Source organism: Dermacentor albipictus, chromosome 4 (assembly GCF_038994185.2).
Source record: "Dermacentor albipictus isolate Rhodes 1998 colony chromosome 4, USDA_Dalb.pri_finalv2, whole genome shotgun sequence".
NCBI classification, from domain to species: domain Eukaryota; kingdom Metazoa; phylum Arthropoda; class Arachnida; order Ixodida; family Ixodidae; genus Dermacentor; species Dermacentor albipictus.
Genome location: NC_091824.1, coordinates 123298505 through 123323600, shown reverse-complemented (window position 1 = coordinate 123323600; position 25096 = coordinate 123298505). Strand labels below are relative to the sequence as shown.

General features: G+C 48.5%; 1 protein-coding gene across 1 annotated transcript in view; it reads left to right on the top strand.

Annotated features, from left to right (window-relative positions):
* LOC135899582 (acetylcholinesterase-like) overlaps positions 1-25096 on the top strand; it is a 54957-nt gene that overhangs the window by 207 nt on the left and 29654 nt on the right. The window lies entirely within an intron of this gene.

Sequence of the window (25096 nt, the reverse complement as noted above, 5' to 3'; positions counted from 1 at the left end):
AGGTTGTCGCGTGAAGTACTACAGCCCCAGGCATGGGCTGTTGGAATCGTTGGACATTAAAGACTATCAGTGGCGTAGCCAGATTTTTTTTTTGTTTTTTTCGAGCAGTGGGTTGGGGGGGGTAGGGGGGGTCACGTGCCCGGTGTGCCACCCTCTGGCTACGCCACCGAAGATGATCGACAGGACCTCGATAGCTAGACGGCTGCTGCATCTGCGCCTGCGACACCGGTGGAATGTTCCAAGTATACCGAGATCGTACGGTAACTGACTCGCTATAAAATTCTTCCCTGGTTCCTGTATGTGGAAATGAGGCAGAGCAAACGGTGCAGGTGCCGACAGAGCGCATGTAGAGCGGGTGACCGAGTATAGCGCCATACGGGATCGCCATTCCATCTGAAGACCAATAGCCGGTCTCAGTGCTCGAGGCGTGTACGTGACAGATAGTTTCGACTGCTGATTCTGATAAAAAGACATGGTGGAGGAAAACTGACAACACAAGCCTAACCTTGTCTTCGCTTTCAGTGATAGCTATCGCGGACGTTCGGGGGATAAGCGACAGGAAGGTGTGCACTCTACGGCTTTCGCTTTAGCTTGAACAAGCGAGTAGAGCGAACATCGACGGCATAAAATATATGTTAGATCCGTGGGCGAATACATTATGGACATCCACAGTGAGCAGTGCAGCCTTTTTCGAAAATCCCAGGCTCATTTAAACGACCTCTGAAATCCATCGTACGGAGATCACTAAATTGATCATGAAATCGGTTAGGCTGTATGAGGGACGCTGCCGCAGTGGAGTACGGGAAACGTCTCGTGCGTGCTGCGGAGGGCGTGTATGGGCACTGTAGGTTACAGAAATGACGTAGACCAAATACGCAACTTGCGTTTATCCACGCATTAGAAAGCTTGCGTGCTCAACTTACGTTACAACTAGATGGGAGTCTTATAGTGTTTATTTTTTTTTCAATTGTGCTCGTTTCCTATTTGTAGTGGGCTCGTTTGCGTTGCACAGGGTGTTTGGCCACCACGACGCAGAAGAAATGGCCCCCCATACTGCGCCCGAGACCGCCCTGCGGTGCTACAGCCCGACGCACTAACATATGGTTGAGGTTCCTGCGCTTAGCGAGCGCCTATGGAGACATACACGTTCCACCGTGGCGAAAGGTCTTTAGTATCCCTCTGTTTTGCTCTCCGAGTTCTTCCCTGCCATTTCTGGACCCTCAGTCTCGTACGCAGCAGGAGCGCCATAGCCGAGCAAACACGAAATTTCTGCAAGAAATTGCACGATTTGATCGATTATACCAATACTATGGCCGAGTGGGCTCTCTCAAACGTGACTATACTACCGTTGGGATCAACAAACGTATACTGCCGAACTTTGCCTACCTGCACGCCTGGGCGATAGGTTTAAAGTTAGCTCCGACTGTGTCATTCGTGACAGGACAACGGCTTCATTTGCGCACACGACACGTGCATGATCGAGCAATGACTTGTACACAACGATATCAAACTAAAGGGCTTGGCTAGTGTGGCTACAAAGATATGAGCGAGAAATAACATAAGATGTTCTCGTTACATGCGGCTTTAGCAGGCGACCCCCGATGCTGACCGACCTGGATAATGCTATGTTCACACTACGGTCGTAACGCGCGTAACAGTTCTTTTGGCGTATCGAACCTAACGGCTGTAAAAAACGTTACGGCAGTTAAGCCGGCACCTTTGTTCACATTTACTGCTGCTTAAATTACGGCTTTTACAACAGGCCAATCAAATTTGGAGCTGCAGAATCGACGTCACCAGCGGTCCAATATGGCTCCTGCCAACATGCGAGCGCTGGTCGAGATCGAAGAAATTCACGCTCAAAACAAACTTATAGTCATGTATTCAATCGCCCAAAGACGACGAAGGCGACGCAGAAGGGTTTGGGTGCGGCAAGTATTTCTCGACAGGGCCGTGGACGGCGATTTTCACAACCTTATCGCCAAGCTCCGAGTTGGTGACGCTGCGATGTTTTATAACATCATGCGTATGTCGCCCCAGCAGCTCCGCTTCCTTGAAAACCTAGTGAGACCACTCATCGAAGTTCGGAGCAAGCATCTGCGGCCATCGATATCCTCAGCGGATAAACCAGATGAACTGAAAACAGTCTCGCAAGGCGCACTGCAAAAATTTTCACGAACAGAGCCAATCGTGCGCACGGAATGGCGGAATGGCACTTCCCGCGCCCGGAGCTGTCTGCAGACGGAAGGACGGAAGTGTCGTCACCGGTTGTTGAAAGACGAAAGCTTATCGATCATTGGCTGTGTAGCAACGGTCGTAACATAACAGTTGTAAATGTTGCCGACCCTTTAACACTCTCACCCACAATTTTTGCGAGAATTGCGCACGTTGGTACCTTTACGTTCGCAGTCTGAACTAGACGCATACTCTTGTTGCGCTTCCGCTTACGTATGTTACGAAAAATCGGCGCCTTACGAACGTAGTCTGAACATAGCATAAGACGTATCACACGAAAAATGAAGTGTTCGGTAAAGCATCACACTTTTCCTCCACACCTTGTGCACGCAAGGGCTGCGATGTTGCATGCAAGCGCTGGTAAATGTGGCAAGAACGACGTCCAAGTTGCCTGGTGACGCTAATGAGCCGGGTGCACCGTAGACTAAAAAAATATCTCAACAAATTTCGAACGCGACTCCTTCATGAGGACGGGCTCTTTTCAAATATTCAAGGCGAATTGCAATAAGCGATGCTTATCTCAGTATGCCTGCGCGTCATTCCTGTGCTCAGGCGCGTGTGCGTGGTATGCAAAGGAATAACCGAAAAGACAGGCGAAAGTTCTCTAGGTGCCAGTTGATTGATTGGCTGATTAATCGATCGATCAGGTTGAGCGTCCCGAAGCAACAGTTACAACGTTATAGAGTGCTCTTGATTAATTTAGACTAGCTTAATTTCGTTAGCGCCCAATGAAAGTGCGATTTGCCACGGCCATGGCCTATGCATTCTTGCATGCAAAAGGCCACAGAGGCCCTTCCGCACATATTGAAGGCGACTGGACTGCACGAACCTTTGTGACTGCGGACATTCCTGTGTGAATGTGCTTACAATGACTGACTCTATTATCTTTCTTATCTTTCTTCATTATCTACAGGGGTTGATCCATGATTTCGACTTTTGGGGGGTGTTACCACAACGTGGGAGGTGGGGAAGGAGGGGGGTTCAAGGGGCTAGGGTTATTTTTACCACGTTGTTTTATTTAACTAAGACTGCACACTTTTTTTTTGTCACAAATGATAACGGAAAACCTGCGAATTTGCAGAAGTACACTAATTAACCTTTTAAGCAAGCATATTAAAACACATATTACAAGAGAGTTCGTCCTTGTTGGTGCATGTCGAGCTGATGTTGCGCAAAAGTACTACAACAAAGGTGGAGACAGGCGGGCACAGAGATGCCGGCACGAGCGAAAGCTATATAGAAAGCCAGAATGCGTGTTCCCTGTTGCGGTGTTATGAATGCATTACGTTATTTAAATACTCATGGCATTCTGTGACCACGTTTGAAAATTGCAGGAACATAAGGGGCAGCGTTTAGGTTTTTTTTTTATTGCACAAAATTTATTACTTTTTCTATGTAGAACAAAGTGAAGCAAGTACCTAATTAATCTACAAATCTTGATAGAATAAAGTGCAGACGTTTTCAAAACTTAGTACAGTATGATTCAAACACAATTACAACATACAACACAATTAAAATATAACAACGAAGAACAAAAAGTATATATGCACATTATGTGCGCCACAATCCGGTACATACCATATCCAAGGAAACTATACTAGGCCAACCGTGGCTGGCCACATTCACGAAATAATAATTTAAAGAAGAAAGAAACTGGGACTCCAGTCGAGAGGCAGCTCCAGGGCGACGGAGCGTGTGCGGTCGAGCGTAGGTAAACCCGTGATAACAGGGAAGTGCCTGTAGATGTCCATTAACCACGACTATAGTACGGCGCGCAACTCTCAGCGCCGGCAGTTGTATAGACGAAAACGCAGGGACGTATCTTGCGTTTACCGCGGCATCAAGGTTTCTCCGCTCCCTGCAGGTCGCAGTGCAGCACTGTCGTCTGCGTCTGCGCGCTGAACATCAAAATCGGGCCTCAAAATTAGGGCCACGTAGCGTCCAGCTCCGCAAGAAGTAAACATTTCATAAAGCGATTACCACAAGTGCGTGGGATCATCGTAATATTTTTCCAGTAGGAGTGCCTGTCTGTTAGAGGGGAGGGCGATGGTGGTTAGTCTGGAATAATATTAGGGGTGTGTGGGAATCCTCCTGAGTGGGGGGGGGGGTTGTATAAATCCCTGATTATATGCTCCTCCCCTTTCCCCTCCCCAAGTGTAAGGTAGTCAAGCGGGCATGTCCTTGGTTAACCTCTCTACCTTTCTCTCTTCGTTTCTCTATCACTCTCTCTCTCTCTCTCTGTCTCGATCCCCACACGAGCGTTCTTTCCATTATGCTTGCTTGGGAATACTGCTTCCGTAGCCGAGAAGCGAATCCGCGATCACGTGATCAGCAGCAAGACACCATATTTTTCCTAGTCGCGGCGGTTGGCAACTATATATATATATATATATATATGTATATATTTAAAGGTGCTCCGCGGAATGTGTAAAGAAATGATCCGTGCCTTAGGAACCGATTAAACGAATAAGGAAGTCCTTGCTCAATTAGAAGGTTATTGTGAGACATATTAACTTAACAATTCTTTTTAGAGCACAGCTCTTTGGCGTCCGTTCCTGGGTTTCGCGTCGTCGTCGTCGTCGGCCTCGTAACCAGCTCGCCGACGAATCTGCTGCTCCGCCGCCGCGCATGCGCGCTGTCGGCTCTCCGGGCGAGGGAGGATGATGGAAGGGAGGAGGAGAGACTGTGGAGGAGGGCTGGCTACACAAATGGCTCTTTGGCGTCCGTTCCTGGGTTTCGCGTCGTCGTCGGCGTTATCGTCGGCCTCGTAACCAGCTCCGCCCCCCTTTCATCCCCCCAGCGCTAGCAGCGACCGACTGATACCGCTTTCGTGAGTCCGCTACCGCACTCACGAAAGACGTCGTGCACTTCCTGCAACTCGCATTAACCGTCCATCGATCCACACCGATGTTAGTAGTGGGGGACGTTAATGTTGACATAAAGACAAACAGCAATTTCCTAACACTTATGCGGGAGAACATCCCGTTCCTCTCGCTCGTAACGCGTCCCACGGCTGTGACAACCTCGCGAGGCACTTGTATAGATCTCGTCTTTGAGAATCAAGCATTGGTGTACCAAGTCGAACATATATCAGTCTATTTCTCCGACCACAAAGCTTCGTTCATGACTGTCAAGAACTGTTAGTGGAGTCTTTGTTAAAGGAATACGTGTGAAAAATAAAAAAAAAATTCTGTGATAGCGCATACATGTGTTGCTCGATTTCTTTGCCTCAATCTATCGAAAAGGTGAAACAGCTTATTTGCTGCGCTCAAATTTCGCATTAGGAAGTTACGTAATCGTCGGTAATTTTTTTTTATATATTTGGCAGTTATGTTCAGTAGTGGCTAGAAAATAACCGTAGAAACTGAGCTGCGGGTCAGTTGTTCCTTGTTCACTTCAGATTGCGGAATATTGCTACACGTGACCAGTGGCGCAGCCAGGAGGAGGAGGAATAAACTTTATTTGTGCACAGCAGATTTGAGACCTAGGCCTCTACCTAAATGACGGCCTCGAGCCCTTGGGCCCTGGCGGCATCTGAATATTTTTTTTAAGAGGTGAGGGCGAGGAGGTGGGAGGCACGTGCCCGGCATGCCCCCTTTATCCGGCTACACACCTGCACGTGACCACTATGCTAAATTCGTTACCAATTTTGACGGAATCTTCGACGTGCTGCCTTCCTTCAGCAATAGAGAAGTCGTAGTTTTTCGTTCCTCGCTATACCTGCCGCCAATAATTATCTTGTGCATGTGGTGCGGGCCTGTGTTTCAAGTCTTTCTCTGAAAAAAAAAGCGACATCACTGACTGCAAGATATGTCAAAACTTACTTACTGAGTAATTACGAGGGTTCACTAGGAAATGCGGAAAAGATCTTCCTGCCGTGTTTGCTTTTTTTTTAGAGCGCAGCTCTTTGGCGTCCGTTCCTGGGTTTCGCGTCGTCGTCGGCGTTGGCCTCGTAACCAGCTCCGCCCCCCTTCGCTGGAGTGGGAGACGAAGGACACGAGCCGCGAATGGCGGAGACCAATGAGAGCGGCCCCTTCAGTGACGTGCGCGCGCGATGCTGGTGTCATGCGGACCCTCCTTACGGCTCGATGCGCACTCGTGTCTGGTCTCAGCCGATCCGCTCGTTTCGTACTATTGTCTGCTCGCGCCACAGCTCTCGCCCGCGCCTGTTTGGTTCTGTTGGGTCGGTCTCGTTCGCGCTTGTTTTGGTTGTTATTCCGACAACAAACGGTTACAAATATCCCTCGAGGCCAGCGCACCTTCCACAACTTAATGCGGTTAGTGTAAGACTCGTATCTCCGCGAATCCCATTCATGCAAGTGCGACGACTGATGCACGGCGGAGGCCAATATGGCATTAAGGGCCCAGTTGTGAACGTCTTTGTGAACGTCTTTGAGAATCAAGCATTGGTGTACCAAGTCGAACATATATCAGTCTATTTCTCCGACCACAAAGCTTCCTTCATGACTGTCAAGAACTGTTAGTGGAGTCTTTGTTAAAGGAATACGTGTGAAAAATAAAAAAAAAATTCTGTGATAGCGCATACATGTGTTGCTCGATTTCTTTGCCTCAATCTATCGAAAAGGTGAAACAGCTTATTTGCTGCGCTCAAATCTCGCATTAGGAAGTAACGTAATCGTCGGTATTTTTTTGTCAAGAAAGTCTGCAGCATCGTGAAATAATATTGTCTTTGACACATTTATTGACAGTGCATAGTAATTTGTGACTGAAGGTCTTAAGAATACACATTATAAACGTAGGCGGCCGAATTTTTAAAGTATTAAATGTAAGATTTTGTCTGCCTCAGCATGTATTAGTTACACTTCCTGATGAGAGACACCAGCTATCGACCAAGGTACCGAGCCCACGATGCCTAGAATAAGCTCGCTCCACTCCGGTGAGCCAGTACATTCTGGAATTATGAAATCGAATAATGTAAACAACCCAACAAAGAAATAATAAATTACTAATAAATAAATAAATTATGAAACATAGGCGTCCCGAGACTATCACAACTTTCGATAGGTAAGTGCGCAAACTTGCGGCGAAATGCATCGGTCTCCCACTCATTTTTTGATGAAGTCCTCCTTACGTGTTGCGCCGTAACAACATGGGCTACATTCCCTGTTGATCTTCTTTCTCATTTGTTCGGTAATTCACTGTAACGAAGCTTGCGGTACGATGGCAACACTCTCGGTTAAAAAACTGTGCTTCCGACGTACAGACCGCTGAAGCAAAGAAAGCAACTGAAGTTGGCTTTTCCGCATAACGACTCTTATTGCGGAGAAGCCAGCTTTGACAGATGTGCACAATGAATTAATGAACTCGTCGATAAGCACGCATGGGCGTATAGACAGTTTGTGAGGTGGATTGCGGCTACCATATGCAAGCAATTGTCTGCAGCACATAAACGAGAACTAGCTGAAATAAACATGACACCACGAAGTTAACCTTCGCGGCCAGCACGGGACGAGGAAACCACGTGGTGATATCATGTGTAGTTCATGCAGTTACAAAATGTGTTACATAAGGCAGAAGTTCCGACGTAATGTGAGCAAGTCTTGTTTTAAATGAAAATAAATATTTCCACTTGTGACCGGATGTTGTGCGCCAAGTTTAAACGGAATACAATGCGACACGCGGGAATAATGAGCCGTTTATAAGATAAAGTTCATATCTCTGTCTCGCTTTCTCTCGTCAAATAGTTTTCGCCATCCGTAGGGATGCAGTCAAAAGGTAGTTTGTATGCATTTCCATGAAGCCTTTTTCCGTGCAAGCATGCGCACGCACTCTGACGTCCAATTATTTAGCAGTAGAAAGGCATGAAAAAAAAAAAAATTACAGGCACCTAGATATCCTTACGTGATTTCAATGCGAAAGCATTAGTACTTAAGAAATCACATTAAATCTCCACCTTAATTTACCTTACTCTAATATGTACCAATCTTAGTCTACCTTAATCCCATCTTGGGAGTGGGCTAGGTGTGACGCCGTGGCTGTTCGCCATGTGATTTCGCAATGCGAACCGCAGCGAGCCCAGCGCTGGGAACGTGATGTCATCACGTGGTCACGTGGGTTTTGGTACATAGTATGATAACAACGGACCCCGGATTTTCCGCTTCAAGGGGCATATAATGCTTTCGAATTAATAAGCGTGTAGCAGAGATCAGTGTTTCAGATCACTCTTCTGGCTTTCTACCTCTCGTTCATGCTAGTGAATTAATGCTAGCCCGCAGTCCTTAATTGATGCTGCTTCCACAGTTGCAACACATCTGCTCTAATTCGCTGCACAGGATTTGACCAGAGATATACTGGAAAACTACGAGATGTACGGAGCATATGTACGCACACTAACATGTTCAAGCCAGCAGCGGCCTCCGGTGCGAGTCACCTGACTGAACAGAGCAAAAATTAAAGTTCCCTCGCAGACGAGACGTTTATTTGAGGGATTGCCAGCCGTTTGTGCGCAGGTGCGAGTAAGATCAGGGACGAGAGAGAAAATGTGAGGGCTTTTCACTGGGGCTTTTGCTCCTTGAACATGTGACTCTGTCTAGGCACTACGGAGGAGGTTTCTTAGCGCGTGTTGTATGCGTTTGTCCCCTAGACACGCCGGCATTGCGGCGTGCGGTCGAATTTGTTTACGCTCCGCCGCTAGCTGCCCACGCGGTGAGGCAGTGGGCGCGGACTCCCCATATGGTGATCGCTGTGTCTGCAGAGGCAAGGTTCTCACTGGTGTTGCATAAGTCGCGGGTCACTTTTTTCGTCGCGACGATAGATTGCATTTCTGCTATCACTGCTGCAGGAGGGTACACGTAACCGGCAAACGGAGGCTTCAGGAGAGCACCTGAGGTTATAATAAAGCAGGCGGCGCAGGATCTCCAGGGCACGCAAGGGGTTGCGGGGGGATCAAGCTGGAAGCAGGGCGGCACGCGCAGGCCTCGGCGAGCCCCAATTCACGGACCAGTCCGGGTTCTAGCTTTGGTGTCCCCGTTGCCGCTTCGGTGTCCTGGATGCGCCGCCAATAATGCGAAATAATGACACGTTTCAGTTAGTAAAAGACAAGATTTAACAAATATAATTACGTCTAGCCGCCAGCGTGTGACGCTAAGTTCAGCACTGCATTGCCCTGCGTCTTCTGCAACACCAGCCAGAACTTTGCCTTCGATGGTGCGTCGGACCGACTTACTCGCGCCTGCGTCGCTGAGTCAGTCACCGTCACGGCGGCCTTTCAGCAGCGTCCGAGCGTAAACAAACTCGACCCCACTCCGCAATTATGGCACGCCTAGGGACAAACAGCTAGAACACGCGCTAAGCAACTTGCTCCGTAGTGCCTAGGCAGAGTCGCATTCAAGAAGCAAAAGCCCCCAAGTTTTCTTTCTCGCGCCCTCTCATACTCGCGCCTGCGCGCAAACAGCTAGCGTTCCCTCAAATGAACCTCTCGTTCCCTCGCGGCAGCCCATGAGCTTCTCAGTAGTTTTTCGAGATGGCGCTATCTGTCCAGCCCGTTCGACCCGTCAGCAGGCTACCGACGCAAGCCAGCAAGCCAAGCGCTCGAGAACCAACGTAACGTTTTGCGAGAACTGCGCCAGAGTACGCCACCAACGCCACGACATCCGCGTGGCTATCAAAACAACAGATCTTACACTCCCGGCTCCCCTCACCCTGTTTCCTCGTGCTGTCGGAAGAGGAGCGGTAAGCTGGATGGCGATACTTTAGATGGCGAGAGAAAACTGGCGAGGAAAACAGAAGAGGGAGTGTAGGTGAGAGAGTGCTGAGGCGCGTCGGTGGGCGCGTCGCGCTCCTCAGCGTGGCGCGAACTTTCGATTTTGCCGCTGACCCGCGTTGTCACGGGCCGCACTTCGAATAGAGGTCTGCGTGTTTGAACCGGAGGAAATGGGTGGCCGGCTGACCGCAGCCAAGCCAGGGCGTCAGAGCATACATCAATCCACGACATCGGCGCTCACGGAAGCATTTCTGAACGTCGCCACGGAGTTTTGTATAGGTCATTCGGCTTCGACCGATTTTACCGTTACGGGATTCTCGTTCCGGACGTTCCGAAAGAGGAGCCCGCCACCTCCTTTTTATAGCTATACTGGCCGGCACGCACGCACTCACACAAAGTGCAGCGCTGTCTGTGCTCCATGATCAAGGCCCCGCCGTCGCTCCCGGGCTTCCCGAAATAGAAAATCGGGCGCACGGACGGACGACCGCCGAAACCGGTGCGCGCTGGGAGAGGGTGAGTGCGGATGCGAGACGCCGAAAGTGTCAGTCAATATATGCCCGATGCGTTGGCGCCGGCAGGTAGGCGTTGCACGGACGACTTTGACCGAGTTGTGTGCGACCCTCCCAACCTCACTCCCCACCCCCTTCCCTCCTCGCTCGACGACCCCCTTCGGAAAGAGAGGGCACAGGAGAAGGTGAAGTTTCGGTTGAGAAGGGCGGGAACTCCCTCTCCCACCGGAGCGCGAAGATGCGACGCGAACTCGCGCGATGGGCACTGCCTGCACCGGTTCGGGCCGCACAAACTGAATGCCACGACCGAACGCGTTTTGCTCGCGCGGCGTGGCCTACGTTGTTGTATACGCGCGTCTTGACTATTTTGGCAATCTTTCGCTCCTTCCCTCTCTTCTGGTCCCTCGCTTTTCCGACGGATGACAAATGTGTCCCCGCGATGGCGCCGTTTCCGCGTGCTATTTTGTGAGCAACGGCAGCTGAACATTCGCTTCCTCTTCAGCCTGGCGTAGGCGACCCGTGAATCCGCCCGTAGACTTGATCGATGTTTTGGGTGTCACGTTGTGATCTTTGGGTTCCCGATTGGATTTCTGGCAGCAACGCGTGCGTTATGGTATGACGAAACCGAGAAGGGAGAGGCTGGTGGGGAAGCTGTTCTGTCCCAGCGCTAAACGTTTTCCGAAAGTTCGAAGGAACATTTGAATTATCCGAATGTACACGGCACGCTGCCTGAATAGCGTTAAATATTTCACCTGGACTCCGTGAAGTAAAGACTGCAAGCTTTGCAGTTGCAAAATTGGTCCTCGCCCTGATATCGATTTCGGCACTGATGTCGTTCCCGGGGCAGTAGCTCTGACGTCCGAGCGATCAGGAGGCTGATGTAGCGGTCTCGGTTTCGATCCCCGAATGCGGACATATTTCTTCAACGTTGTAGTTCACTTTCCGATGATGCTTCAGCGGGTCCATTTGCAGCATTCTGCAACACTCAGCTGAAGAACGTTCCCCACACTTGCAAGCTCCTCCGTCCCTTATATTTCTGCGTTACTTATTTGAACAGGAAAAAAAATGAAGCGTGTATGGCCTTTTTTTTTGTCTGCTCTTATTGATACACTCGTGTCTTGGCGACAGCATTGCGTCTTATTTTCTGTGTTTTAGCAGTGAGGTAGCATGCAATAGAAACAGATGCTTCAAGGACTGAATTTAGAGCATCTATAAAGAAAGGGAAAGTACCACTCGATCTTGGGAAAACATCTTTAGCGTCAGTGGACGAGGACGGAAGGAAGACGTTGACAACAATGCGCGAATTTCAGCAATTTTATTCCGAGAAGAAACCACCTTTATATACCATCCACGGTAGCGCCACACCTGATCAATGTGTCAAACTGAGCTTACCAAAAAGGTCGTTTCTCTATCTAGCAGGTCGATAGACGGAACGCTTACACAGCCTTGAATGCTTCGATTGATAGTGTGTGCCTCAATCATCTGGCGTAACTCTTTATCTCCGTGCCTGGCCAGAACCTCACAATCACCAAACAAAGGAGCGCAGCTTCATTCCAGACAGTGACCATAACAGATGACCGTCACGGTAATTCGTCACATATAATCTATGCTCTCTTAAGCGGTCGTTAAGACATCGTCCTGTCTGTCCTGCGTACTTCTTAAAGTAGGGCAGTGGTAACTCACACGTCACTGCATCCTCTCAAACCACAAAAGGATTCAGATGTCTCTTAGAACATTCAATCGCAGCTTTTCGGCACGGTTCTGCCACCCGACACACTTTGCTAAGTTATTCTGGTGCTGAAGCAGCAACTCTTGTGTCCAGACGACTAGCACATTTTTATAAGACAGTGTGCCATCCTATGTAGGTAGGGCACAACCACTACCTTTCGCTTGTTTTGAGTCAGTTCATTTGCTGTATCCCGAGTGGTACTCTTTACACACCTTTTCAGCAACATCTCTACTACAGAAACCTGCAAGGACTTCGGAAACCCTGCTTTAAAGAACCTTTCCGCCGATTGATTCTTCAGGCTTGCGTAAACACTGTCTTGGCAAGATTTTTTAAACGCATTTCCAAGTCATATGTTGGCAATGCTCCTTTTAACAATTTTCTGATGGGCGGATTTGTACGGTAAGCGGGGCTTATTACATCTAGGCTTCATATATATATATATATATATATATATATATATATATATATATATATATATATATATATATATATATATATATATATATATATATATATATATATATATATATATATATATATATAAGAGGCAGTTTGGTACTCAAGGTAACCAAACAGCTGTATGCTAGATCTCGTTTAAGCGTAAATATGTCGACTCCCGCAGAGAACAACGCGTACGAAAAAAAAAGTACGCGAATCTTCTTCGATTATAAGAACGGTTTAAAAACTTCCACGCCTTCAGCATAGGTCTAGTGGTACTCTTCAAATATTGTTGGTATGTTGGCATATTGGAATTTTTTGCTTTGAGTAAAAATCAGAAGACAGCTATGCAAATCCAACACACATGCATGAAACTATCTGAACCGAAGCTTCCGGGAAGCAGTTAAGTAAAATTTAAGAAAACTAAATGCAATGCGTAAATTTTTTTCTCATCCTATGCAACGTGTAAGTAATGTCATGCACCGCTTATGCACTGCGCAGGTCACAAATTTAAAGTAATACAATGTTTGTGGCCCACGCGGTATAGTCCAGTGTCTATGTCGTTACAGTGGCTGAGCTCGAGGTCACGGCTTCGATCCCATCCACGGCGGCCGCATTCCAATGTGGGTGGAATGCAGCAACGCCCGTGCACATAGATTTAGGTGCACGTTAAGGAACCCCATGGGATCGAAATTAATCCGGAGTCCCCACACTACGGCGTGCCTCATAATCAGATTGTGGTTTCGGCAAGTGAAATCCCGTAATTAAGCATTATGCATTGTTTGTGTTTGTGCGCTACGCCGTTGCACGCTAACACCGAAATGCAAACAGCAGTTCATGCAAATGCTAAGGCACACTATGAGACGTAGACGTAGTGACGTCACAAGGATGAAGGCGATGTTTGACGTCTGTCGAGGGGAGAATGTTGAGGTGAAGCCTATGCTGAGAGAGGTACGACACAAGAGGCAGTGGATGAGGTTAGCTATTATTCGCCCGTTTCGTTCCTGCGTCTACAGCCCAATGAAAGCTGGCGTGCGCGCACGTATACTCTCACACTTGCCACGAAACGTAAAAGTGTCCGCCAGTCATGTCAGAAAGATAGTTGGTATTTTCAGGACAGAAGTATGCGCGCGATTGTGGCCTGATGTTTAGAGCATGCGGGTGTCGGGCTTGTACACCGAGGTTTGGTCACAACATTGGACAGGTGAGTCTTTTATTTTCTGTGCGGGTAGCTTTTCGACAACACAGCAGCTGCCACTGTCACCAAAGTCCGGGAGAGGTCGCAAGAAAAGTTTCGCTTTAGCTCCCTGATACCCAAGGAAATTTCAGGGGCATAATCACTTTTCGGGTCGGTTCTTATTACCGACACCCAGTTTTTTTTTTCTTTAATACAACGATTAGGTGCGGAAGGCTATGTACGAGGAGGAAGTGACCATTTTCTAACGTTTGTGCTTGTAAAATATGCTTTTGTCTACCTAAATACAAAGACGATGAAGTAACGCCGTGCGGCGAGTGGCCCGCCTTCCCCCATCCCATCTCTTTGCCCATGCTATCCCCTTCTATATCTTGATGCTATATCCTAAATTTTCCAATCATCTCGAGGTATGTGTAATGCACTTCACCAGTGATTGTCATTACCTGTTGCGATACAATTGCTTAAATCCAATTGATGTTAAAGTTCGGGAATGCTGACGCCAAGAATATGTCTAAACCACTTCCATGCAGTTTTGCAGCCATCTGACTACATATTTGGGAGGAAACCTTGCCGTGATCACTACCGAGTTAACTTAGAGAAAGTGCATTGAAAGCAATGTGCAATTCAATCTACAAAGGGTTGAAGGAGGTTGACACTATTTACATTTGCTAAGAAGGTATGCGTACTGCAACACTCGTACTGCTGCCAAGCCCGCCCTAACAGCTGAGTGTGCAAAGATTCTTCGTTGTGCCCGTTACGTTTTCTCCTTTGTGGAGAGACAGCCACGGACACGTACGGTATTTGGTTGTAAAAAGTGATCCACCGGAACGAAGGCGAGGAGGCTGCAAAAATGTCGATCGTTGCATCGGCCGAGTTCCATTACGCAAGGCGGCGGATCGGGGAGAGGTCGAACTCAGCGACCACCAATTCTTTGTTTTTTTTATCTCGGCCTTCAAATGAGGCTTCGGCTTTCGATTGAAAAGAGCGCCGCTCGGGCGCCAGTTCTGCAGATAACTTCGGTCGCCTTCAGCTCGCTCGCGCAGCCCATTCCTGCAGCGCCACGAGGCGCGTGGCCGTGCACACGCACTCACTCACACGCACACACACACACAAACACGGACGTACGCTCAGACACCGGCAAACACACAAACAAAGGCGAGGCAAAACTATCCCGCAGTGTGCATCGGAAAAGGACACCAAACGCCGGGAGGCGGCCGACTTCCTCGTAGATTGAAGATTCGCGAGGAAGATTACACGCGAGAACTTGCGATAAGGAAAGGAGTCGTTCTTCACTTCTCTCTCGGTCTTTCTTTCTTTTCAACCTTCGGGGCTTTGTCGGCGCGCGCGCTTTGCCCGGAAAGTGGAGCGTGTCGCTCGCGGCTTCGCGCAGCTTATAGGGGGCAGCCGCGCACCGCACGGGCGACAAGGCGATCGAGCGCTGCCGGCGAATTCCTCGCTTGTTTTCCCATCGGCATCTTCCGCGCGCTGCTCCCGTTGTGTGTGTGCGCGCGCGCGATCGCACTGTCGGAAGAGCCGAGGGATCCAGCGCGCACTCGTTGTCCTGTTCGCGGCGGGATTGCCGCCAACCCGCTCTTTCGGGCGCGATGGTTAGAACCGATAACCACCGCTTCACAACTCTCTCTCTCTCTCTCTGTCTCTCTCTCTCTCCCTCGTGTAAGTTCTTCTTCCTGGCCAATAATCTGCACCATTATTTTTTAAAAACTCCTCGCTGTTAAATCTAGACAGTACTAACTGCTTACTTAGCCTGAAACGAGGGAAAGTTATTGAGCACTTTGTGGGAATTCATGTGACCGAAACGCGGGCGTGAAGACGAGGAAATGGGAAGCACGAGAAGGGCGACACAAACGCCCTCAAGCTACTGAAATGTCGCGCAGTGATGGAAAAATAGGAAGGCGCAAAACGCGCATGATCGGGGTAATGCAGCGCCAACCCGTCAATCATGTACAGGTGCAGGTACTCGCGAAATGTATAAGTGCTGAATCGCCATGTCCAAGCGGCTATGTTTGCACGTTGTGTGTGGTGTACGTTGAAATAATTCCGAGACCCCTGCTACGGCATCTCTCTTAACTCACTGCACACTTTAGCTATAATTTTGGAATAGCGGGCTCGTCAGCCCCACATTAAAAGAAGATAAAAAAGATCCCTATCACTGCAATGATGCCGAAAGGGCATGCTCATTTTCAGAGAACGTGTCGTTTTGTTGGTCTATGCGCATCGTGTCCCACATGCCCACGTGACAGATAAATTTCAGTTATAGTTAATAATATTTGGGGTTTTACGTGCCAAAACCACTTTCTGATTATGAGGCACGCCGTAGTGGAGGACTCCGGAAATTTTGACCACCTGGGGTTCTTTAACGTGCGCCTAAATCTAAGCACACGGGTGTTTTCGCATTTCGCCCCCATCGAAACGCGGCCGCCGTGGCCGGGATTCGATCCCGCGACCTTGTGCTCAGCAGCCCAACACCATAGCCACTGAGCAACCACGGCGGGTTCAGTTATAGTTATATAAATTCCAGTTATAGATATATTCAGATAGATAGATAGATAGATAGATAGATAGATAGATAGATAGATAGATAGATAGATAGATAGATAGATAGATAGATAGATAGATAGATAGATAGATAGATAGATAGATAGATAGATAGATAGATAGATAGATAGATAGATAGATAGATAGATATGAACCAGACGCACGTCCAGTTTGCTAGCCTGCGCAGGGGAAAGGGGGTAAAGAATAGAAAGAAACAAAGAACTACCAACAAGACTGAGGGTCCTGCGTGAAGGGGCTACCGTTGAAAAAATCGCGTAGGGCATGTCAATGCAGTTCAAATTTTTGATTGAATTGAACAAAACGTCAACAAAAACACAACATAATTTCTATAACCACTTTTGTAGGGGTTTCAAGAACGCACGATATAGTGCAAGCGTTCCGCAAGCTTTTTGCAATGCAACGAGAAGACGTGACCTTTGCGCTGCATCTCCTTCCACAGTGCTTAACTGGAACCAAATCAGAATTACGGATCGGCGAAGAGAATGATCGCATCTAGGTCGTCGGACGCGTGCCATAGGGAGTGCGATAAGGTCGCTCGGATGTTGCGCCAGCATCTTAACCACGTGGCGGTGAGTGTCTCGGTGGATGCTATGCAGCTCTCGTTGGCATTATCATGGTTGTGTCACCAGCTTGCCTGAGTACTATAAGCTGCTATATTAATCACTGCATGACGTAAATAATCACTGTGCGAATAATATGTATGTTTGACATATTCTATTTTTGCTTCATTGCTCCCAATAAAACGTGCCGCGTTAAAAAAAACAAAGAGAAAAAAAGCAACAACGGAATACCGCTATTCGGTTTATGGGAGAAAGAGAAGATTGAGAAACAATAGAAACATTCAATACACTGTAGAAATCAACTTTGTGCGAAGCATTTAGCAGGTATAGCTGGATATCCAGTATCATTTGGGGCTATACAAAGCATTACCTAATACAACCTGTGTGACGGAAGCATGCGTGTGTGACGACAGCAGCAATGCGATAACTACGGCGACGACGATAGTATGATGGGGAAGGCCTGACGACTGGATTTTTCGTTTGTACTTCGGAATAAAACAAATAATTAAAAAAGTAAAAGTTACAACCTGTTCCCTTACGACCTGAATCGATCCCGAGAGTGGTATAATATCGAATAGCGTCTGCGTGCGCATGAGCTGTTACAAGGAAAGGACTGGAGGAATGTGGGCCGATCTCGAAGGCGACGCGGTCAAACACGGCGTCCCAAAGCGCTAGCGGCCCGCAACCTTGGGAAGAATGGGAACGCGGGCGTCACGCACGCGAAAGACAGTGGCGAATTAGGCTATTATTCGAGCGTTTCATTTCTGCGTCTGCAGGGGGCACGGGTACTGGGGCCTAATGGAAATGCACGCGCTCCCGTGCGCGCGTGCTATGCGACATGACCCACGTGTCAGCTGTTTGAAAGAGCGGCGTTGGCGCGAGAGATTTGGCTCAACGATAAAGAAAAGAAGAAAAAGACATGGGGCCGAATGGTTACAGTGTAACGTTGTGCTGGGTGACGATGTTTCCATCACTTCATCTGAAACGAAATTTTAAGGCGAAGCTTTTCCTTTAGGCAAGCCCTCCCGGACTTTGTTGATTGCAGTTGCTGTTGCTGCTGGGTGCTACCGCTGCTGTCTTGGCGAATAGCTCACACGCAAGACAGCGCTTGTATAACAAATTGGCTTATATGTAGCCCTATCCGTACTGCCCTACCGCTACAGATGTGCCGGTGGCTGGCTCTGTTCTCCATCTCCACGGTAGTAAGCGACGGAGCAACAAGCGATACCTAAATTTCCTCAGCGCAGCAAAGATAGACTTTCAAGCGCCTAATTCTTTTATTAAAACGAAGCTGTGTGTTCCTTCTTTTCTGGGGTTCCGCGCATCTGCTCGGTCGGTCTCTCGCCGAGTAAAGTGGACCGACTCGGTAGACAGTGTAATCCATGATCGCGTGGGTCACAAGGGGAGGGGGGGGGGGGTGCGGGGTTACCACGCATTTCCATCTTTCCGAGCAGGCACGTAATAACTTTAATTCAAAGCGAGTTGCAGCTTTGTAGCATTTAAGCAAGTAATCGCTTCTCGAAAGCTATATATATTCCATTGTGTGCGCTGCACATGCGCAGTATTTGTTTTTATTAAAAAGGCTAGAAACGATGCGAGACGGCAACCTACCAACCACAAAATGCCTGGTGTTTCGTATTCGTGCTTCGTGGGTTCGTGTTTGGCACGTTCGGTAATGGGGCAGAGGTGTATTGTACTCTGGGAACGAGAGATCAACTTTGTTGTTTGAACAGCTTATTGATCGAGCCATCGTCGCTTCCAATACGTCAGACGTTGTTTTGAGGTAGGGGAATTCATTGAACCTGCTGGACGTGCTGCTCTAGGAGTCGCCATAGCATGAGGCAGAGGAGTTCTGGTGGAGTGATCCGGCTCACCCACGAGTGGGGAGGGTAAGGGAGGAGAAGCAAGGGTTGGCGGATATGCGGGGATTATTTACAGCGTGGACATGTCCTGTAGGTGTGGAGGACGTCTGGGTATAGCCTCAACTGACAGGCGCGGGCACACACACACACACACACACACACACACACACACACACACACACACACACACACACACACACACACGCACACACACACACACACACACACACACACACACACACACACACACACACACACACACACACACACACACACACACACACACACACACACGCACGCACGCACATAAATGAGAGAGAGAGAGAGAGAGATGAAATGGGGAAATCAAAGAGGTTAACCGGAAGATAAGCCAGTGTGAGCGTTTGTGCTGCGTATACATTTCTCTAAACTGATAAACCTCAGCGCACCATGTGTTATGAGAGTCGCGTTAAAAAGCGATCTCGATGCCAGCATTGCTCGATGAGGCCTTGCGGAGGCCACACACACACACACACACACACACACACACACACACACACACACACACACACACACACACACACACACACACACACACACACACACACACACACACACACACACACACACGCGCGCGCACACGCACACACACGCACACACGCACACACGCACGCACGCACATAAATGAGAGAGAGAGAGAGAGAGAGAGAGAGAGATGAAATGGGGAAATCAAAGAGGTTAACCGGAAGATAAGCCAGTGTGAGCGTTTGTGCTGCGTATACATTTCTCTAAACTGATAAACCTCAGCGCACCATGTGTTATGAGAGTCGCGTTAAAAAGCGATCTCGATGCCAGCATTGCTCGATGAGGCCTTGCGGAGGCCAATGTGAGTGTTTGTGCTTGGCGGACGAGGGAATCATCGTGGCGGTTGAAAGTTAGAGGAGGCGCGGGAAGGGTACATGTTGACGGTCCCATGTCTCTGTTAATCTGGACCGACGCTGTTTTCGGTTCTATATTAGCGACGAGGCCTCGGACTGAGAACTCAATAAACAGACGCACGATGAAAACATTCCGAAGCATTTCACATAAAGTGTATTCTTTTCTTTTCTTTTCTCTCTCCTTTTTAGTGGTATCCCGGCCACGACGGCTGCATTTCGATGGGGGCGAAATGCGAAAACAGCCGTGTACTTAGATTTAAGTGCACGTTAAAGAATCCCAGGTGGTCGGAATTTCCGGAGTCCCCCACTACGGCGTGCCTCATAATCAGAAAGTGGTTTTGGCACGTGAAACCCAATATTAAGAAAAAAAAAAGGAATTTGCGCGAGGTGCGGCAAACGTAAAAAAAAAAGAACGAGATGTGCCAGTGAGCCACTAGCAATCTGCGGTTAAGGTGTTCGTTAAGGTTAAGGTGTTAAATGTAAACCACATCTGTAAGACAAACTAAACGCTGAGATACAGTTGTGGATTTAAACGTTCGCATATACAAGAGAGGAACTGTTATGCCTTGTGCACCGCACCAGTAAGTGTTCTCACATATGCAAAAGAAAGAGAGAGAAAGAATCTGCATCTTGTGCACTGACCCCGTCACAACCGTGTTCTTTCTTGCCGGCTGCGCCGTCGTTTTTGTGAATGCGGATAGCTGTCCGCGTTTCGGTTCCATTCGGACTAGAAACGAAACGTTAAGCAATTCGAGCCTTCGGGCACCCCTACCCCCCACGGGGGGGGGGGGGGGGGGCATTTTCGACGCGTAGATTCAACGTCGATCGCGGTAGTAGCTCCGTCGTTAAACGGAACGACATTCCACAGCGCTCGCCAATCAGCCGCGAAATGACACGGAGCCCCTGTTTCAGTATCTGCTGGCCCCGAATTGTCCGTTGTTCCATTAGGAGAGGGCTAGACCGAGCTGGCTTTAATCTCGCCTTATGCAGATACGGTGACGCCGTGTATTTCACGGCGTCGTTCGTCCTCTCATACTGTCTGTTCTAAACACGCGAGAAACAAAAATAAAAAAGAAAGAAAAGAAAAAGCACAGCTGAGAGGATCAGCTGTTCAGGTCGTTTTTTTTAAAATCATTTTCTTTCTTGCGCCTGCTTCACATACTGCGAGGCCGCGATTATCGGGTTGGCTCAGTGACACTCGCGCTCCCGTTTTTGTTTTTCTCCTGTCTTCATTTCTCAGGTCACCGGGGCATTACTCGTGTGTGACTGTGGTGTCGAGATGCTCGCAGTCCGCGATCTCCTTCGCCGCTTGTCACGTCCTTCGTTTGCGCGGAGAATACGACGATGCGAAGTCGTTATTCGCCCCGATGGCAACTGGCGCCACAGTTTTCGCGAATGCGCATGAAGCAACACTTACCGTCAACGGTCGTTGGAAGAAGGCGACATGCTGTAATATGATGGGCCATTCGACACATTACAGTTTATTTGCCGGTTAGAATGTTAGTATTTCGTGCAGCAAACACCGTATATAGAACCATAATAATGGCGCTTATGGGGGATGCCAAGACCTTAATTGAGGTGCCCAGAAAATGGCTGAGGGATAATAGAACAAAATAAAAATAAAAAATAGGGATAATAGAATTTGATAAAGATGGCTACAAGAAGAAAAGGATCCCTTTCCCGCTCCCTCTCCTCCAAAAGAAGAGAAAATGAGAGAAAGAGGGAAATAAAAATTTTAAAATATACATATTCTGGGGCCTTACACGCCAAAACAACGATGTGCGCTCATTCGCCTGCGAAGTCTTGAGCCTGCAAAATGTTATAGGATGGCGGCAACGTGGGCGATTTCCTATGTTCGAGGTGCGCACATGAAATGTTCATCAGGTGAACAACGATTGAACCAACCGATTTCAGCAAGCCAGAAGGCCAGCCTTTCGAGGCCCTGAAAATGGGAACGCGCATGACCCGCTCAAAAGCGGCTCGGTTGTTCATGACAACGATGATTCGAATAGCTTTGTCGTCCATGGAAACGTATGTAGTTCGACGTGGTTCAGCAGTCAAATTCTACTTTTGGTCACCAGCCAAAATTAGGTTGAAATAACTTGCTTTGGTTGCATGATATACCTCTAGCCCTTAGGATTTTGCTACACCAACAGAACACCTATAGCGCGATTGGGATGGATGGTGGCAAGCTCTACTTACGTGAAAGAATTACTGTGGCGCGAGGAGCACTAGAATTGTGAAATAAATTACATGTATGTATTCTTATTCAAGTCAAAGAAAACCTTTGTACTCTTTTTGATAATCGCTATGGTGCATGTTAGTTAAGATCCATAGCTCTGTACTACTCCGTGTCTTTTATATCAGGAGTTTCTCTTTGATTCCCCTTTATCAGTGGCGTAGCAATGGCGGGGGGGAGGGGGGGGGGTCATATACGTCTGAAGACACCCCTCTTTCCGCCGGCTACACCCGGGGTGGGGGGGGGGGGGGGACAAAGGACCTATGGGCCCCGGTTGCCACACGACCTAGCTACGCCACTGCCCTTTAATCTTCTTTATCCTCTTTATTAGAACTTTCTCTTTTTATCCCTGTACCACCTTCAATTCACGCAGAGTATCCAACTAGAATTATGTCTGGTAAATCTCACATTTCTGTACATCTTGTCTGTCACGTTATTACGCGAGAGCGTTAAGGGCCCCGTGTCTCAGAAAATCCGACGTCAGACATCGCTTCGGCAAAAAGAATTTCGAACAAAATTCCGAATCACGCATACCCAACCACTCTTCTACCACCAAAGTTACTCATACCTTGTCTTTCATTCTATACAAAGTTATTCCTCGGCATTTTGTGAACAGAGAACAGAATGAAATATTAAAAGTGGGAAACAATAGCAGGAGAGTGACCTATGCTGGAGGGCGCGTTTATACCATAAAGCTTGCCTGCGTGCATAGCGTTCGCTGCCAGAACTTCCCCGCAAATGTTACGGTTACATAAGCTGCAGTTGCCGGGAAGCACGAAAAACCGTCAGGGGTCTTTGAATGCTGTCGCGTTCCACTCTTAAAAGCTAAGCTTTAGGCGTCCTCCAAAATTTTCTGTCGAAATATCAGAACGGCAAAAATGCAAGACACTAGAGACACTCGCATGTGTAGGCCATGACGCAACAGAAGTTCACCGCCTACCTACCGTATGCGAAATGCCACACAACGCACTCTTGGTCCTCTTTGAAGGCGAAAATGAGAATCACCAATTAGCGAGCCCTCTCGTAGAAGGCGGACACCTCTGACAAGGCGGTCGCACAGCATTCCGCTCGCAAAGCGTTCTCGACCATGCGTAATGAACAGGGCGCACGATGTCCTTTGTGCTGGGCGAAACGTGACCTGCCGCGGCTTCACGTTGGCGAGGTCTCTCGAGGCTTGCTCAACGCGACGAGGACGCCCCGGGCATAAAAGTGGGGTCCGAGGAAAATGAATTTCCGCCTTCTTCGCGCGGAAGAACGTTCACTATATAGAGTACGTATATGCGCGAGTAACAAACAGCTCTGCATTCGAATCGAGGCAGAATTTGCATTCTTGAAATGTGCGCAGGCGCGCCCAGAGTTTTGTCCGCTTGGTCCCCAAGGGCGTTGGCGTTGAGTCACGGGAAAAGTAAGTGCAGGCAGTAAACGACTTTAATAAGGGTGTGACGCGTCTGCAGGCGTGGCCGCTACTGTACGCGCTTAAATTGTCCGCTGTAAATTAGTAGCTTTCTGTTCTTTGTTTTTGATGCGAAAGCGTCGAATGGCCCATAGAGTAAAAACGCCGGCGTCTGTAGCAGCGAAGCGGCAGATATACTCGCGGGCAACTTTCTGTGGATATGAAGGGAAAGCTACGGGCACGTGGCTGCTGCACATGTGTTAACGCGCCAAGTAGTCCGGCAGTGTTGACAGTGCTTTTGGTTGCTCGGAACAGACGCTGAATCGACGTTGCTTCCACGTGCGACAGTTTCGCGTTTGCCCGGACGCGGGACGAAAAAGCCACAAAATAAGTTAACTTGTGCACTCAGTGGTGTGTTCTGTCTCCTTTATAACTGTTGCTGATAAGCTGCCCATGTTTTCTCTTCCCCCAGCGTAACCTAACGTGGATTAAAGTGCGGGACTTTATTCAGAAGCGCTCTCACATGTGCGCGCTTTGCCTCCGTAGCTTTCCCTTCGTAGCCACAGAAAGTAGTCCGCGAGTATAGATTCTCGTTGGCTGCGACGCCACGTCACGAACGCGCCTTGACGGAGCAGAGAGAGCGAAAGGGAACACCTGCTGCTGCGCTAGCCAACACCCTCTCAATATTGAGAGGGTGTCGCGCTAGCGCGCCAGGTGTTGCGTGAGGATAGAGGGCATCACTTCGATGCGTCGCCCGATGGGCTTCGTCGCGTCGGTGGCATGCGGCGTTGGCACCGCAGGCTGCTACTTCTTGCTGCCTCGCGCAGCATGTAGCATTACTCGCAGCGCGAGACTCTAACCCCCGTATGCAGAAATGCAACTTAAGTTGAAGCCCATGCTTGACTTGATGCGAGTGACGCCTATCGAGAAGGCGCCGAAGGAAACGCAGTGAGCGTCTTTGGGCACGTTAACGCCAGGCGTCATCTAAATCAAGTCAAGCATGTGCTTCGACTTAAGTTGCATTTCTGCATACGGGGGTAAGGACCGCACAGCGGTATTCAATCGGACATTAACGCTTTCGCATTCACAAATCATAAGAAGTGCTTAGATGTCCTCGGATTCTATTTAGAGCTATTAGCTAGGACGGTTCTCACAATTAAGTTCTTGTGTTAGTATAACAGTTCGGAAGAGCAGTTGATGCAAATCGTAATGTTGGTCATATTTTTAGCGAATGTGGCCAGACACTATGACAAAACGAACTTCGAAAGAGCTTTGAGAACTGGGACACTGGTTCTTTTAAGTGTTGAACAAGTACTTGAACATGAATGTCGAGTGACGTTATGGTGCGGAAAGATCTATCTGCTAAAGTTTGCATTTCGAAGGCTTCAACGTCTGAAGGATACAAGGAAATATCTTCGCCTTAGCTGCCTTATCAGCGTTCCTCAGCAGTTTGGACGTGCTTCAACGTAGCATTCCTCCGTTAGTCAGAGAAACCACCCTGTAGAGCAATTACTCCCAGACCGACACGAGCTATTAAGGCTTAAACCGTTCACACATTCTGTACCTGGCGTAGAGACAAACTCACGGATACTGTCAGCTCCAACTTCTAACATTCTCGCAGGTTTCTCACGATGGCGGAGTCAACATGTCGAGGACAGTTTCGGGAATTAAGAATAAGATAACTGTTTTTTACTTCTCCAGGTAACCTTGCAAATTTTC